The sequence below is a fragment of the Oryza sativa genome, chromosome 4 (assembly GCF_034140825.1).
Source record: "Oryza sativa Japonica Group chromosome 4, ASM3414082v1".
NCBI lineage: Eukaryota > Viridiplantae > Streptophyta > Magnoliopsida > Poales > Poaceae > Oryza > Oryza sativa.
Window position 1 is genome coordinate 31,036,564 of NC_089038.1, and position 14,478 is coordinate 31,051,041.

Genomic DNA, 14,478 nt, shown 5'->3' on the forward strand with positions numbered 1-14,478 from the left:
CCCACATTGGTGAGAGCTTGCTCAATCCAGCACGCGTTTGGACGCGGCGTAGGACGAGGTCGTCGACGCAGAGTGATCGGGCCCGGACGTGGCGCTGATGGTAGCGCCGCAGGCTCTGCTGATAGCGCGCGGCTCGGAGGGCCGCGCGCCGCCTTCGCTCCTCCAAGTAGTCGAGGTCATCTCTGCGAAGCTGATCTTGATCAGCCTCGCAGTACATGGTGGCCCGAGGGGACCTCAGGGTGAGCTCGGATGGGAGAACCGCTTCCGCGCCGTAGACGAGGAAGAAAGGCGTTTCCTTGGTTGCTCGGCTTGGTGTGGTTCGATTCGCCCAGAGCACCGCTGGCAACTCCTCGATCCACGAATCGCCGTGCTTCTTGAGGATGTTGAAGGTCTTGGTTTTAAGGCCTCTGAGGATTTCCGCATTGGCGCGCTCCACTTGGCCGTTGCTTCTGGGGTGGGCAGGTGAGGCGAAGCAGAGCTTGATGCCCATGTCTTCGCAGTAGTCACCGAAAAGCTCACTAGTGAATTGGGTGCCGTTATCCGTAATAATACGGTTAGGCACTCCAAACCGGGCTGTGATGCCCTTAATGAATTTAAGTGCGGAGTGCTTATCGATCTTGACGACCGGATAAGCCTCGGGCCACTTAGTGAACTTGTCGATCGCGACATACAGATACTCAAACCCGCCCGGGGCCCGCCTAAACGGTCCCAGAATATCGAGCCCCCAGACAGCAAATGGCCATGAGAGTGGTATGATCTGCAGGGCCTGGGCCGGCTGATGGATTTGCTTGGCGTGGAATTGACACGCTCTGCACCGCCGGACCAGGTCGACCGCATCATTGAGAGCTGTCGGCCAATAGAAACCTTGACGAAAGGCTTTGCCAACCAAGGTGCGCGAGGCGGAGTGGGCTCCGCATTCGCCTTCATGGATATCGGCAAGAAGCTCGATGCCTTGTTCCCGAGGAATGCACTTCAGGAGGATTCCGTTAGCCGCGCGCCGATAGAGGGTCCCTTCTACCAGCACGTAGCGTTTGGAAATGCGCTGGACGCGTTCACTCCCTTCGCGATCCTCGGGTAGAGTCTTATCTGTGAGGTATGCTTGGATCTCAGCGATCCAAGCAATCAATCTAAGGGAGCTGGGAGCGCTCCCCTCGGGTCCCGAGGCCTGGACTCCGACGGGCCTCGGGGGCCGGTCAGGCGCGTCCGTCTCCCCTAAGGGGTCGGGTCGCGCCGACGGCTGGGCAAGCCTTTCTTCAAAGGCGCCCGGTGGGGTCTGGGCTCGCGAGGAAGCGAGCCGTGAGAGTTCGTCGGCAATCGTGTTATCCCATCTGGGCACGTGCCGAAGCTCTATCCCGTCGAAATGGCGCTCCATACGCCGCACTTGGCGTACATAAGCATCCATCTGCGGGTCAGAGCACCGGTACTCCTTACAGACCTGGTTAACGACCAGCTGGGAGTCGCCTAATACCAGGAGGCGGCGGATCCCCAGTCCAGCTGCCACCCTGAGTCCCGCAAGGAGTCCCTCGTACTCTGCCATATTATTGGTCGCCCGAAAGTCAAGGCGAACCAGGTATCTGAGGACGTCTCCACTAGGCGAGGTCAACGTGACCCCCGCACAGGCGCCCTGAAGAGACAGGGAGCCGTCAAACTGCATCACCCAGTAGGCGGCGTGAGGCAGCTGCGAGGGGCCCGAGTTGGCCTCGGGAATGGAGACGGGCTCGGGAGCTGGGGTCCACTCTGCCACAAAGTCGGCGAGGGCCTGGCTCTTGATAGCGTGGCGTGGTTCAAAGTGCAAATCGAACTCAGAAAGTTCGATTGCCCATTTCACCACCCGTCCAGTACCCTCTCGATTATGCAAGATTTGGCCGAGGGGGTAAGACGTAACCACCGTGACCCGATGCGCCTGGAAATAATGGCGCAGTTTCCTCGAAGCCATCAGAATAGCATAAAGCATCTTCTGGGCCTGAGGGTATCGGGTCTTGGCGTCCCGGAGGGCCTCACTAACAAAGTAGACGGGCCGCTGCACCTTTCGGTGGGGCCGATCCTCTTCGCTAGGGGTCGCATCCTTGGGGCGCTCTTCGTCCAAGCGGCCTCGCGGGGCGCACTCGTCTTCTGTGCCGACGACCTCGGGGTCGGAGGACGACAGGGGCGGCCTTCCCACAGTGGCCTCGGGGCCGTCCTGGGGGTCGGGGGCTTCTGGCGTCGTCGGACAAGCGGGCAAAGGGCCAACTCCGGTCGTCAGGGGCCTTAGGCCACCGTTCGGCTCGGGGGCCTCTTCTCCCTGCTCTCTCCCGGGTCGAGTCGGCACAGGGTTAGCCTCGGGGTCAGAGGGCGATAGGTGCGGCCTTCCCGCAGTGGCCGCCGGGCCATCCTGGGGGTCGGGGGCACCTGGCACCGTCTGACAAGCGGGCAGAGGGCCAGCTCCGGTCGTCGGGGGCCTTGGGCCACCGTTCGGCTCGGGGGCCTCTCCTCCCGGCTCTCTCCCGGGCCAAGCCAGCACAGGGTGGGGATGCGCGGAATGAGGATTGTCCTCATCGCGCTCCACAACCAACGCTGCACTAACTACTTGCGGGGTCGCCGCTAAGTAGAGTAGCAAGGGCTCATCTGGCTCCGGGGCGACCAGAACCGGGGGAGAGCTGAGATACGCCTTCAACTGAGTGAGGGCACGTTCAGCTTCCTCCGTCCAAGTAAACGGCCCGGAGCGTTTGAGGAGCTTAAATAAGGGTAGCGCCTTCTCTCCCAGCCTCGATATGAATCGACTTAGGGCGGCCATGCAACCGGTGACGCATTGCACATCCCTAAGTTTGCTGGGGGGGCGCATCCGCTCTATAGCTCGTATCTTCTCGGGGTTGGCCTCGATGCCTCGGGCAGAGACCAAGAACCCGAGAAGCTTGCCCGCAGGTACACCGAACACGCACTTATCGGGGTTCAGCTTTATGCGGGCGGAGCGGAGACTTTCAAAAGTTTCCGCTAGATCCGAGAGTAAGGTCTCTTGGTTGTGCGTCTTCACAACCAAGTCATCGACATAAGCCTCAACATTACGTCCTATTTGGCTACCCAAAGAAATTCGAGTAGTACGTTGAAAAGTAGGACCTGCATTTTTTAACCCGAAGGGCATTGTCGTATAACAATAGGTTCCTATGGGGGTAATGAATGCAGTTTTTTCCTCATCCTCCCTAGCCATGCGAATCTGATGGTAACCAGAGTATGCATCTAGAAAACACAAAAGGTCGCACCCCGCAGTGGAGTCGACAATCTGATCTATGCGAGGCAGGGGGTAAGGGTCCTTAGGACATGCCTTGTTAAGGTCGGTGTAGTCGATGCACATCCGAAGCTTGCCGTTCGCCTTGGGAACGACCACCGGGTTCGCCAGCCACTCCGGATGGATGACCTCGCGGATGAATCCGGCCTCCAGAAGTCGCGCCACCTCCTCGCGGATGAAGGCTTGACGTTCCGGGGCCTGCCGCCGCACTTTCTGTCGGACCGGCCTTGCGCCCGGCCGCACGGCGAGACGGTGCTCAATCACCTCCCTGGGGACCCCGGGCATATCCGCCGGTCTCCATGCGAAGACGTCAGCGTTTGCCCGCAGGAAGGAGACGAGCGCGTCTTCCTATTTGCCGTCCAGAAGACCACCGATCCGTGTGGTCTTGGACGGGCCGTCGCCCAGGGCAACCTCCTTGACCGGGACCTCGTCGCATGTGATCATCCGCTGCCTCGGGGCGGCAGGGACGGAGGCGCCAAGCCTCTCGTCGCCACCCTCGGGCTTGGACGCGGCGGCGAGGTGGTCCGCGCGCTGCTCCATACAAGCAAGCGCGACTTTGAGGTCGCCATGGACAGAGATGGGGCCACCGGGGCCCGGCATCTTCATCTGGAGGTAGGCGTAGTGGACCGCCGCCATGAACTTCACCAACGCGGGCCTCCCTAGGACCGCGTTGTAGGGCAGACTGAGGTCCGCCACATCAAAGTTCACCCGCTCCATGCGGAAGTTGGCGGATCCACCGAAGGTGACCGGAAGGTCGATATGACCTAGCGGACATGTGTGCCCCGGCGTCACACCGATAATCGGCTGGGACGGCCGGAGCATCATCCCCGGGGCCTTGATGGCGTCAAAGGCTACGGGGGAAAGGATGTTGAGGGCCGCTCCCCCATCAATGAGGACACGCCCCAGCTTCACGTTGCAAACAGTGGGGGAAACCACCATTGCGATCTGTCCTCCCCGGGCAACGCACGGTGGGTGGTCGGTCTAGTCGAAGGTGAGGGCAACCTCCGACCACCGCGCCCGTCGCGTCGCCTCATGAGTAGGGGCCGCGGCCAGAAGCTCTCGCTTCATGGTCTTGAGGCTCCGGCGAGAAACGTGAGCACACGCTCCCCCATCGACAGTGGCAATAGTGGCCCCAGGCTCTTGGAAACCTAGGTCATTATCGCCGTCATCGATGTCTTCGGCGGGGGCCTTCTGCTTGGCCTCACTCCGCCGATTGCCGGAAGGAACCGCCGGGGACTTGCCCTCTCGGCGCTCCTGCCTCCTCTCCTCCTCCCACTTCCTCGTCCGCTCAGCCAAACTTTTGACTGCGCGGCAGTCCGCGAGGTCGTGAAGGGAGGTGTTGTGGACGGTGCACCACTTGCCGGTTGGGCGCTCCCTGCTGGGAGCGCTAGCCTCCTTCTTTCTGTCGCTCGCAGGCCTCCCCTTTCGGGTGGCCCACGAAGCGCCCTCGACGGCGAGGACATGACCCTCGTCGTCGGAATGGGTTGACCTCTTCTTCCTCCTCCTGTCACGCCGCCCTGTCTGAGCAGCGGATCCGGGGGCGGCCGAAACTGCCACACCGGAACCGGAGGGGTTCCAGGTCCATGCCTCCTCCTTACGAGCCACTCGGTCCGCGAGCTGAAAAAGCTCCGCGGTAGTCTGGGGCTCTTTGGAGGCGATCTTTTCGAGCATGCGGTTGTGCCGCACACCCCCCCTGAACGCATAGATCACCGCGTGTGCAGGGATGCATGGTATGGTGTTGCGGACTTGACAGAACCGCTGAATGTACGAGCGAAGTGACTCATCATCCCTTCGCTGTACTGCGTGCAAGTCCGCTTCCTCACCTGGGCGCGGATATGTGCCTTGAAAGTTCATGGTGAACTGTTGGCACAAATCCTCCCAAGAGTGGACGGACGCGGGTGGCAAGTTCATTAGCCATCCCCGCGCCTGTCCCTTCAGGGCCATGGGAAAAAAATTCTCCATGACCCTGTCGTCACCCCCGGCGGCCTCGATCCCGGTCGTGTAGACCTGGAGAAACTCGGCGGGGTTGACGCTCCCGTCATATTTTTCGGCAATGGTGGGCCGGAACCTTGGGGGCCAACGGACGTTCCGAAGGCTCGCCACAAAGGCTTTATAGCCGACACCACCAACCGGGGGCACGGAGGGCTGATCCCCACGTCCGTGTTGAGGTGACACTCCGGACGAGGAGGCGCCCTCCGTTGCGTGGGCAACACGTCGGCCATTACGCCGGCGCTCGATACTGATGCGGGCATCCGGCCCCCCACGCAGATCTTCCCGGGTCGGAGGCGCTGACGAAGGAGTGGCAGCCGAATGGCGAACAGCGGCCGCCGCTCGCCGCGCCCTCCGTCTCGATGACGCGGAGCCGGTGGTAGCAGCACCAGAGGCCTTGGTGGCGGAGGACCGCCCACCAGCATCTAGGCGCTGCCGCGCCGTCATGACCAAATTGGCCACGTCGTCCAGCCATCGTTGGGCTGGAGACTCCGGGTCAGGGACGACGGGCGGGTGACGCAGGAGCGCGCCCGCAGCTTGGAGCGCGCCCTGGGGCGTGCTGCCGTCGCCGTAGACGAGGAGGCGATGCTCCCCATCTCGGCGCCCTTCTCCATCACCCGTGGATGTCGAAGTCGCGGATCCTTCGACCCTCTCGAGCGCCTCCTCCCGCCTAGGACTTTGGCGTGGAGGGGGCGGTGGAGTACGAGCTCGACGGCGTGGGTTTGGCTCCCCGTCGTCGCCGCTAACGCTCGGAGAGAGGTTGTGCGCCTTTGCTTGTTCGGTCATTGGGCTGAACAGGAAAAGCTTGGCGCACACGAAAGAATGCGAGAGCTTAGAAAAACACACGCAGTTTCCCCTACCTGGCGCGCCAGATGACGGAGCATGAGGCCCCTCACCGGGAGACCGCGCAGGCCCCCCTTTGCCGGTTCGGCCGGGGACCCTGGGTGAGGTTCTAAGCTCCTAATCTGTGGAAGGTTCGCGAGAATGGAAGAAACACAAGACACGGGCGATGTATACAGGTTCGGGCCGCTGAGAAGCGTAATACCCTACTCCTGTGTTCTGGTGGATCTGTGTATGAAGAAGCTACAAAGAGCTGGAGAGCCAGAGAACTCTAACTTTCTCCCTCTCTGGTTCCGAATCTAGCCTCAATCGTCTTCGATCCTCCGGATCCTCCGGATCCCCTTTCTAAGTGGGCAAGGTCCTCCTTTTATACTTCAAGGGGATACCACATGCACCATCTCTCTCTTTTGTGTGGGGACTTATCCTATCTTTCCTCCAACTTGACTTGCCTTCTCTTCATAAATGGACGGAGATTTGTATGGTTGCCGTCCGAATGACCTTCTGATGGGACGGCCCATACCTACCTCCACTTCGGCCGGAAGCAGGCGCGACGTGGGAACATGGCTGTCTGCTGACGACATGACCAGTGTCAGACCGGTCACAAATCGGTCATTCTTGTCCACCACGCGTCAGTTTAGCAATCTGCATGTTCGCCCTTCTTCATACAATGTCTTGCTTGTAATGGTTAGGATGAAGCCTGGCATATATCTGACCGGGACCAACGTGCCATCTCCAGGAGGTAACACGCCGGCTCCGGCTAGGGACGAGTGCTTGGAGGCTCTCATCCTGACGGGATGGGGCGAGGCGTGTGTCAGACCGCCTGTCGCCACCTAACCCACGATCTGATCGGTCTGTGACTGGTCACAGACCGGATAAACGAGCGCGCTGCACTGCGTTACATGCGGCGTGACGCGCTCGTCCAAACCGTAATAAATGCGGTTAGGTGAGCCCTGCTGCGCTCACCTAACCCATACACGCGGCGCAAAATCTACAAGGGGTCGGGGCGCCTCAGCCCTCGGGGCCGAAACGGGAGCGGTCCGACCCCTCGGGGAGACAAAGAGGGGGGCGGCCACATCACCCTCGGGCCCGACCCCCCCCCCCCCCCCCCCAGGGGGTCAGGCCTTGTGGGTGATTGCTCCTGCCCAAGCCTCTAGTCATGATATTCCCGGTCCTATGTCACCGACAGCATCCTAGTCAGAAAAAAAATAAAAAAATACATGAGGCCCACATGTCAGTTGCACATCTTCTTCTCTTTCTTTTTTCTTCTCCTCAGTCAGTGAGGGGGAGGAGGAGGAGCACCTAGAGGGTGCGGCTGCCGACCTACGCGGCACGTCGACCTCCGCCTCGACTGCTGTGGAGGAGGTGGAGGACGCCACCGCGACCTACTCCGTGTTCCACAACGAGATCACGGCGGCTGGGGACGCGCTCGTCGATATCCCCGCGGCGGATTTCTTCTCCCTCGACGTGTCGGCGACAGTTGAAGACGAGCCGTAGCCGGCGAGCGCCGCTGCTTGGCTGCTGCGCGGACCCACCGCCCGCCCATCGCTGCTTCACTCGCGCGGCCGCGCTCACTTGCTGCCGCCCGCCCGCCGCCCGCCCATCGCCGCTCCGCCCGCACGGCCGCGCTCGCCTGCCGCTGCTCATTTGCCCGCCGCCCGCCCATCACCGCTCCGCCCGCGCGGCCGCGCTCGCCCGCCGCCCACCCATCGCCACTCCACTCGCCGGCCTCACTCGAAGAAGAAGAGAAAGAGAAGAGAGAAAAGAGAAGAGGAGGAGAAGAAAAGAAAATAAAAAAGACGTGCCACTGACATGTGGCCCCCCACGTACTAAATTTTTTTGGCTGACTAGGATGCCACGTCTGCGAAACCACCCACATATACTGTCATGGGACCTCCTTTGAACAGTTTGCGTGAGTTTAGGGGTATACATTTCTGGTTTTGTGGTTAAGGGACCTCAAAAAATCTCGCTGTTAAGTTGAGGGACCTCCGGTGAACTTATTCCTTTATGCAATGTTTGTCTTATGGACCAAAGCCCATTGGACTGGCACTATATTATGGGCCAAATTCACAAGTCTAAGGCCCAACTTGGCAGTGCCACAATGGGCCTTAAGTGTGGGCAGATACCTACATTGATTCACTCAGAAATCACATTATGCACTCAGCTAATCAGCTTTGGGGATTTGTTTACGCAGTCACAAAAATGTGGATTATCAAAGGTAACCAGTTCAACGTACATCCAGGACCAGGAATCTCTGTCTATGTCAGCTGGGTACACAGCAATTAGGTTTCGCACACCGAACATTGTGGTGCCAATGTGCTGCCTACACAGAAAAGGCTGACACATTGCTCATGCCTCTAGTTTGATGCTAGATCTCTCAAGAGAATGCACTTACTGTACAATGATGGAGTTGCTTCCATCAGAAAGGAGTGAGAGAGATAGATGTGTTGACGAAGTTGGCGTGTCAGTTAAACCTTACATGCAAGTGAGATGGGCCAAGTACCACCACACTACTGTTTGGTGGGAAACTGGAGCCGGTGAGCGGCATAGATGCACAGTGTCAGTGTCAGTGTTTGAGTTGTTCACGGAACGACAGGACCAGCACACAACGGATGGTGCCTGAATGGTCCTGTGTCGTCTGTCTTCACGCTCCTCCCTTGTAGCGAAAGTTCTTGATTCACTTGACACCCTCAAATCTCGAGTACTCTCAACCCATTGCCAGTTTGCCAGTATGTGCTAGTGCTCCTAGTACACAGGAGAAGTAAAAAATCATCAGTTCTCATCACTACTATGGTTCGGTGCATCAAGGAAAAATAACAGATCAGGTTGGAGTAATAGCAGTTATCAGGGAAAAAAAAGGAGTAATAGTACCGTGGTCCGGCCAAATATAAATATGGAGTAGAATATACGACATGATTGACCGCCGAATATAGGCTTTTATTCGGTTCATGTACCCAGCGACCAGCGTGCATTGAACCAGCCATGTACTCACAGAGAAGATCAAGATCCTGATATTTTCGTTAGAAAATTGGATAAGAGGGGTCCTAAACAACCTTAGAACGCCACGTGCCATAAGCTTGTGACTATTCCGAAATTTCCGTGGTAATTGGTGAACACTCCACATGCTCAGGATCCATAAAGAAAAACGCTCCATATGCATAAAAAAAGATTGGTGAACTCTTGTACTCGTCACTGTCCATGAATCTGATGCCTACTATTGCAGCTAGCAATAGAAATGGCACGTGTTAGGCCGTCCAGTTCAGCTTTTTTGTCAAACCATCTAGAATGAAATCCAACATATCAACAACAAATATGCACTGCGAAGCTGAGCATGACCAATTCTTAGGCCATATGCTTGACAAGAAGAGAAGTACCGAAAATGTTTTTATTTGTGTTGGAAATTGGCACAAAACATATCTTAATAATGAATACCATGGGTTAAACTACCTAGTTTATCTATATATAACACAAAGATCTTTATGGGTACGAATAATACCACAAGGTACTTTTATAAAAAACCAGAAACATGAAGGGGAATCAACAAAGTTTGTTTAGGAATGAAATTGTCACGTTTATGTGTTCTTCTTCACTTCACCACGCTTGTTGTGTGCCATGGCTTGTCTCATCCATCTTCGGTATCTATTGCGCTCCTACGATCCTATCTCTATTGTGTGGAACCGTATTTACGCTCTATCTACCGGAGTGAGCACCTAAACGGAGAGCTCCTCAGAATGCTCCCCAAGTGCAACCATGCATTCCACACTCCCACACTATGCCACACAAACAAAAAAAAACAATCATCCGCGGTTTGATGCCAACCATGAAGATTGGAGAGCCTGTCCCAATATTGCTCACATGGACATGGGTATTTCAATAATCTTAGCAAACACATATGCGAGGTTAAGTAACGAACCTCAAAGTTTGTGGTGTTTTTGGAAGAAATGTTGCTATCCTTGATGTTGAGTGGAGTTGGAAATTTTCAGTGGTACTATTTGGTAATGAAATATTTTTGTGGTGTTCGTAGAATTTTTCCAAGATTAAAACAGAAGTTGTGGAAGGTTAGACGGTGCAAGCCTAGCCAATTCTATTGGTAAGTTCAATGGAGAAATACTCCATCGGTCAAAATGTTTTCATCAAGATGCTATTGACCTTACTTGGGTAAAAGGGGGAGAAAATCCAATAGTTTTTCATGTGCAAGTTTTTCAAACTACTAAATGGTGTATTTCTTTAAAAAAAACAATTGGAAAATTACTTTAAAAAATTACATTAATTCATTCTCAAGTTTCAAATAGCTAATACTCAATTAATTTTACTCTAATGTTCACCTCGTTCTACGTATTTGCTCAATCTTTTTCTTTTTCCTGCTCTTAAACACATCCTAAATTTTTGTGGTTGTAGTAGTGAAGTGAGCAACAACAAAAATCAGCTCAGCCGAGCAAGCCCTTAATATATTAGTTTATGCAAACCGTACTTTATTCACCCTATAAATGGATTATATTTTATCATTCACCTTAGTAACAAAAACTAAAATTCAATTTTCACCTTTTTTAAAAAAATAAGCGGTCCATGACTTGCGTGCACCCTAAAATTGTCTCCGCTAATAATATTACCACACGAGAAATTTGTTGTTATACATTTGTGAACATCCTTACTTCTTCACCAATCTTTTAAATAAAAATGTGAGTCTTACGTAAGAGCAATTGATATTATTCGATTTCAATGTTTTTTCATCATGTTTTTTTCATTATTTATTTACAATTCGCTAAAATACATATATAAAAATTTTACTTATAAATTACTCTTAGGTTGCACCGTTCATTTTTCATAGCTTATGAGCCATTACTTTGCTTAATATCCTTTCCTTTAAGCAATATCAGCTGTCGTGTGTCGCTTTTGATAAGCACATATCACACAAATGGCATTCTGGGATGTCAACCACAAATCAGTATTACACCGGTGTACACGCCTCTCGTGCCTAACCAAAGTAAACGCCAATCGCTGTACACCGTACATGCACACACACGGCATATACGCGGTACACACACATGCAGGCGCTTGTCAACCAGACAACCTTGCTCTGCCTACGTACGTACGTGCAGCGCCTCACCAACAACCCACGAGAGATTTGAGAGGGCAAACCGAACCAAAACCAAAAGGAGGGAAAGCTACGTGCGCCCGGCCGCGCGCGAGCGCGTACGTGCATATTGTGGCTCTCGCTCGTACGTGCGCGCCACACGTTGGCATCGGCAACAAAAGCGGTTCGGACGGACTCGCGCGCAGGTCAACGAATCCGATTCCTAAGAGCAAGTTTAATAGTATAGCCCACTATAAGCTCCAATTCATCTATAACCAATCTAATAGCCAATTCATACAATAATTGCTTAATATACTATTAATATATGGTCTCATCTGTCATATACACACTGCGCCTTGGAGTCTATGCTGCAGCTGGCTACAGATCTGTAGCCCGCTCCTCTTCTCTCTCATCTTTTATCTCATTAAAATATGTTTATAGTCTGCTATTGTATCTGCTCTAACACCACACCACACACACAGGCACAAGCTTGTGTAGAAGTCGCTGTAGCCGAGCCGGGCCTTTTCTGTGCGCTCACGCGCTGCTCGTGCTGTCTGTCGCCTGAATGCAAATGTCAAAGGTAGGGGGGAACGAATTGAAGGAAAAGCCTTTTTCTACGCCTCGTGGTCTCGAATATTTTTGTCTAGCAATAATACAACCAGCAGACTGATTCCGGCCAGAATTTGGAGAATTTAAAGTACAAATATTGAGTTGATTAGTTAATTAGGCAAAAGGTTTGTTTTGGAGAAAACTTTTACTCACCGGCGAAGAAAGTTTCATTACAGAGTAGAATATTGTTAGCTTATGGGAAAGCGTAGGATGATGAAGCTTCATTACAGCTGGTAGGAAACATAGACAAATGAAATCTGGATTAACAAATTAAGTTGGGTGCACGATTAGGTTTGACATGCTTTGTTTAACTTGCACATGATGATTCCTACCAGTTTAATAGGGATGAAGCCGATGGAGTCAACGGATGATATCTCATCCAAAGTTTTTATAGTTGTGAGAAAGTCTTAATCCTCTTCCGTAATATCGTAAGGAATTTCCAACAAAGCCGGGGTAAGACGTGTGTGAACGGATGCAAAGTTGACTCTCTGTTATTCTACTATATATGCGAATATTTTAATAGTTGGATATGTTTATTCTGCATTTAATAATTGGATATATTAGCAACTAACAAAGTTGAGCTCCAAATCCTAGGCTAAACATTAAATATTTTAGTTTTTATTTATAAATATATGTTTATATATGTATACATTTCTATAGTACTATTTTCCAATTTAAATAACATAGTATGTCTCTCCTAATCCCCTTATGTATTATTGCATTGTTGGACCTGATACTTTCTCGTGACATTCTGGAGGTATCACAGTAATTTTACCTTAAAATTCATCTATTCTTTGACTCCGATAAATATTTATATCTGTGGATAGAGAATTTACTACACAGAAGTAAGATGACCTAAAATATGATTTTTTTTCCTTATTTCCGTTGCTACTCTACAGAAGTCTACAACTTCTACGCACATTATACAATCCTTATTTCGAAATTTGATATGCATGCGCTAAAATCTGAATCCTGTTAACTGGCAATATTCGTTCTTCGGGCCGTTTTGGTTTGATACCAAAAACATACCCTACCAATTTATTGGCAAATTGAATAGTATGTGTGTTATTTTGGATTGAAGCCAAATATTTGGTAGTGCCCTTATACTATTTGGTCATTTTCTAGAAGTTTCTTCACTGTACTATGAGAATTTGACTTTATATTGGTAGCAATCCAAATGGTAGCAAAATAATTTTACCCTACCAATATTTTGGTAGTGCCAAAGTTTGCCTAGACTTTAGCACTACCAATAAATTGGTAGGGTAGAGAACCAAACAAGCCCTTCAGGTCCACGACCCGTTTAAGCAGAAAGCCAAAGCGGAAAAGCAATCGCTACCTCGGAGCTAACGCCTCGTTTACCTCTTCAAACACCCGGAGGGCCCACCTCTCAACGGTCAAACACCGCGAATCGGACGGACCAGCTTACCACCATATTTGTCCGGGCCCCATGCAAGGCAGACGAGAAAAACGAGAAAAAGACGAGTTGCTTGCTCGGTTGCTGCGATGACTTCTTCACATCGTTGAGTATTTTTAGCCCCTCTCTCTCTCTATTCTTTCTAGAAAGAGGAGTATTGCTTTTGCTAGCGTAGTATACCCGGCTTCCTCAACCCCAACTTGTGTCTCGAATTGAAATGATGCAGACCATCAGGATGAAATCTCAAGGCGGCAAAATCTTTTGAGTTAATTTGTTCAATACAAGCCCTGTACCTTTATTTTCATTGATTTTTCAATTAAAAATAGATTTTAGTTTGATTTTCATCAGAACACAGTTTTCAACTCAGAGGCTCTCTTCAGAAGATGCCCCCACTCCCCCAGTTTCATATAAAAAACATGTGGTGTAAACAACCATTTATCCTTTGCATTTCAAGAATGCAAATTGATGTAAATTATTTTATGAATATTTATTTTTGAAGAAGAAATGTATCTTCAAATATTTTTCCATATATTGTTTCTTTTTCTTTTGTAAATTGGCACATTTTGCCCACCGGAGAATTTGTTAGTGTGAATACGTGCTGACGAATTTAGTGTAAGATGTACAAGCTGTGGATTTTCAACTTTGCATTTGATATTTGTTCCTACGTGAGAACGCACTGCGTTGGTAAAAGATTATATATTTATTAATTGATATATCGATTGTCAGCAACATCTTGCAGATATCAAAATGAGCCATCTGGCCACTTGTCACGCTATTATAAAGAGGTTAATAAAAGCACATAGTAATAATTATATGCAAAACAGTTCAACTCCTGATCCCCTCAGATATGCCAGCTCTCAGACAATCCGTCAACGGGATAAAAAAAGAGAAAGGAGGGAGGTGGCGAAAGTTCTCAAAGTAGGCGTGCCAATGCCTCTATCTGTTATTCAATGAAAAATTAAAGATGCAATATCTTCAAAGATATACTAATAAGGAATAAATAATGCTCCTTTTTATCATGCATCACCTTTCTAATTAAAAAATAAAACACACTCATTATTATTCCCAGAACCTCACCCCTCTCCATAGTTGACTTCCAAGGCAAGACAGATGAGATATGCATTTGTTTCTCTCTCAGCTAGCAATAAAGGCTTTAAAAAATGAATTTTCTTCTTATCTCCAAAGTCCACTATCTGATGGCAAAAGAAAGATGTCATTGTCACACCCCCCATACTGACTCTTTTACACATAAGGCCTGGGATTTCCTCAGTTTTTTTTTGTATTGCAATAAGA